Source organism: Micrasema longulum, unplaced genomic scaffold (genome assembly GCF_059751315.1).
Source record: "Micrasema longulum isolate JH-2025_06_02 unplaced genomic scaffold, ASM5975131v1 h1tg000130l, whole genome shotgun sequence".
Lineage (NCBI taxonomy): Eukaryota > Metazoa > Arthropoda > Insecta > Trichoptera > Brachycentridae > Micrasema > Micrasema longulum.
This window is the reverse complement of record NW_028277336.1, coordinates 213,333-217,382: the sequence shown is the minus strand read 5'-3', so window position 1 is coordinate 217,382 and position 4,050 is coordinate 213,333. Positions and strand designations below refer to the sequence as shown.

The following is a 4,050-nucleotide window of genomic DNA, read 5'->3' as shown; positions in this document are numbered from 1 at the left end:
ACCTATTTCTTGAATCTTTTTGAAAGTGATAGTTTTTAGCTCAGTTTCTGTGAATAGTCTATATATTGTGTTTTAGGTTTAAATGTTTTTCTTTTCTTTTTTTTAATATTAAGTTCACAGAATGTTTAAATGTTTTTATTTTCTTTTTTAATATTAATTTCACAGAATGTTTAAATGTTTTTCTTTTCTTTTTTAATATTAAGTTCACAGATTGTTTGAATGTTTTTATTTTCTTCTTTAATATTAAGTTCACAGATTGTTTAAATGTTTTCTTTCCTTTTTTAATATTAAGTTCATAGATTGTTAAAATTTGTTTAAATTTTTATTGTTTAAATGTATACTATGTATTGTTACAAGAAATGTACTATTTTTTTTATGTACCGTCCCAAATGAGTTTTCTCGTACAACTCCTGGGAATATAATATCATGATATTCATGTCTTATATGTTTTATTAATAAATAAAATAAAAAAAAAAAAAAAAAATATGATTACTATTTTTGAAAAAAGCAAAAGATACCGACGCAGAAAACTTCATTTTGCTACTTTGTCTAAAAAAAACCAATGTTGTTTCAGTTTTGAGGTGCGGAAACGGGACGACGAAACGTCGATCGGGGAGGCATTTCCGAGAGAATGACAGAAAAACAATTTTAAAATACCTATTCATCAAAATTGTATGGAATCGCATATCCACAATATTTTCGTTATTGCTTATACACACATCGTTCAACTTTACCTACTGTAATTCAATTAAATTATTAATTCATTTCACGGCCTACTAAAAACTTGTATCTAGACAGGTAGATAGTAAATATACAGGCTTTGTCTATGATGGATACGAATCAAGAATTTCCAAGAAACGCTTTGTTGGGGCGGGAATAAGTGGAAATTGAAAAGAAAACGTTTCGTTGTACTGTCGACAGGCGGCGCTTTAGTAGGAAAACTTTGGAAAATGCCAAAGTTCATACTCTTTTCGTGGTATTGATATTAGTACAAATTACTTAAAATCAGTAGCTCCGTAAGCGATTTCGGGAAATTTGTGAACACGTGAAAACGTTTCATAAATCGACTCGCATGTTCTTGAACCCATTTTACGTATTCTAAATTATGGTTTTAGTAATTTCTCTTTTTTATGGTCACAGATAATTAAACTGATTGTGTACATTCGTACTTATGCGCGTACATTTTTTTAAATATAATTCGCTCTTAAGCACTCTCATCATTCGTAAACATTCCCCCTTCCGCCACCAGTGGTGCATAATTTCCTTTGCAAACAAAATGCAGCGTATTTCGATCATCTGTTAAATGAAGGTAAGGTGACTAGTCCTGCGCTTCAGGTGCCCGTCTAGAAACAATGAAATATTGCAGTTTAAACCATTGAGGTATATAACTATAGTAAACATGAGCGTTCGAAATATGGTCTTTCAACCTGCGGCCAGTTGGCATATGTTTGATAGAACGGACTTCAGTCTGTTGCGAGCAGTCCCCGGCTACTTTTGTTTCCTCGCAATTACTAAAATGCCTATAAATGTACGCTAAGATACAGCACAAATCGATCTGGAAAAACATTCTCCTGTCTCTGTCCTGCTTATAGTGAAACGACAAACAAAAGTGACGCGTATGCGGAAGGGAGCGACATACTGAATAGAACCTACAGTAGACCGATGTAAACAGTCCGTGCTTTTTACTGTACTACTTGTTTTGCTTGTCAAAGTCAACGTGATATGACGTGACGATACTTGCTCCCTCCGCTGGTCATTCCTTTCCTTTGGGGACGACTTTTTAGCTCCGATTGGTATGGAGTTTAATCTCTATTTATTATATCTCAATGGTTTAAACAACCTTGACAATCAATATTTCACGTCCACCTTTCTAGGAATCAAACCCAGGACCAGGAGAATAACAGGCGAATGCGCCAACCACTACAGAACGTGGCGAACTTATCTCCACTCGATTCCTTATTTAGAATTTTTACCTGAGAGCACCTATCGCGTCGAACACACTCGGCCGGGGTTCTGGTTCTTTATCACAAACAAAACTGTATTCTTCATCTGCCTGGACACAGCTAAGCTCTCTAGATGTGTCAAAAATAATCATAACGCTGCTTATTGGCCATTGTAATAAAATTAACATAGCAAATGAGGAACATTTTTGACAATAAAATATGAAAGTCTAGGGCATTTACATGACTTATGACCTGTCGTTAGCTGGTTTTATTATACACGCTGCTGTGTAACGCTCATTCATTCATATAATCAATTGATTTTTTTGAAGCAAAATACTTAATCCATTATCTTAAATCCGTTCATAAGATTTTTACCGAATTATTTCACCAAATAGTCATTGTCTGAAAATACTTTATATTATATATTTTTTGTACTTTTTGATTATAAGTTTATTAAATTTTTATTTATTTTATTTAAAAACTTGCGAGGCACATTTTCCAAACTATTCAATATTCTTTTAGCTCATAAAACACAAAAAAAATATTATGTAAATCTATTTACTCAAATAATTCCGAATGAATTCGGCCGGATGAATCAGTGGACTGCAGAAATAAACTTAGTTCGGAAAATGTAGTTTAACTAGACATTAGACAAAATTTCTGACGTGCAAACTGACAGCAAAGAAACATTTTTAAAAAATTCGCTTAAAAATAATAATATCAAAAATAGTTTCCATTTTAATGTCTGACTATGACAAGTTTACCTAGAAACTTCATTACAATTTATTATTTTTTTTAAAAAGGTCCTTTTAAAAAAAAACCTTCCAATAAAAATTCTAGACTTTTTTTATTAACAAAATTTATCAAAAAAAATGTCAAAAGATTCGCAGCCGGTAGGATTCGAACCTACGCTCCCAGAGGGAATCTGATTTCGAGTCAGACGCCTTAACCACTCGGCCACGACTGCAGACAAGTAGTGTGTAATAGATAAGGTTTATATAAAAAAGTGTGACTGCCATCTATGAATGCCATCTATAATACAACATTTTGGACTAAGCGCAAAATTCAACCATATTTAGCGTATAATTCAACCATGCCTTTAAAATAATGCATTTTTATATTTATAAAGTCCTTGGTTATTGCATATTACCCTTTCATCGTAATCGAAATCATCTTAGATCGTGTTCTACTTTTAACAGCTTTTTTAACCATATTGATATATATCATACAGGATTACAATTATTTAAAAATAGTGTATTGAAATCTTTTGAATAAAACTCCCGTTGATCCCCTCTTCTCTTACATCACTTCACATTACATACATTAATATTGTTAATCTTAATCAAATTTTTCTACTGAAATTTGTATTACTGCTAAAATCCCTTTAATTATTTTTTTGTTTAAAATCTTCTCCTTATATTGCTTTTTCAAATTTTAAATATTACTTGCTATACCTGATATTCTTTCTTTTTTCTGTGCTGCATTGACATGTTTTTATACTTTTAAACTACTTTTAATTACTTATATTGTATTTGTGAGTGTATAAAATCAATATTTTGATGCTCTTACTATTAAAGTGTCATTAATTTTGAAGATGTTTTTAAATTGACTTAAATTTATTATATTATTTAAAGATTCTTCTCATCGTTTCTTTGAACCCTTAAAATATGTATGTGTATATTTATGTTTTTCCTTTTTAAATTTTTTTATTATTATTTTATTTTATTATTACATCTGAGCATGTTTTTAATTCATTATTTTAATTCTTAAATTTGAATTACTTTTACAAATTTTCTTAATTTTTTTTACTTTCATTTTCATTTTTAAACAACTTCTATTTTTTTTTTCCTTCTCTTTTTTGTACTTTAATTAATAACCTTACATATAATTACTTTATAATATGGAAACTTCACTGGTTCATTAGAGTAAAGTCTAACTGTGTAAAATATAATACTATGTAACTGTACTGTATGTTTCCTAAATAAAATAAAATAAAAATAATAAATACCGCATGTTTTAAATACTTAGTGGACCAAATATTACGTAAAATAAACTCGAAATTTGTTTAATAAATAAATCAATCATTGAGTCTAAGTATAAAAGTTAC

At 29.9% G+C, this 4,050-nt stretch overlaps 1 non-coding gene across 1 annotated transcript; it reads right to left on the bottom strand.

Moving 5' to 3' along the window:
• Positions 1 to 2,828: 2,828 nt before the first annotated feature.
• Positions 2,829 to 2,910, bottom strand: TRNAS-CGA (transfer RNA serine (anticodon CGA)). The gene has a single exon. It is a non-coding gene; the product is annotated as a tRNA-Ser (tRNA).
• Positions 2,911 to 4,050: the final 1,140 nt, after the last annotated feature.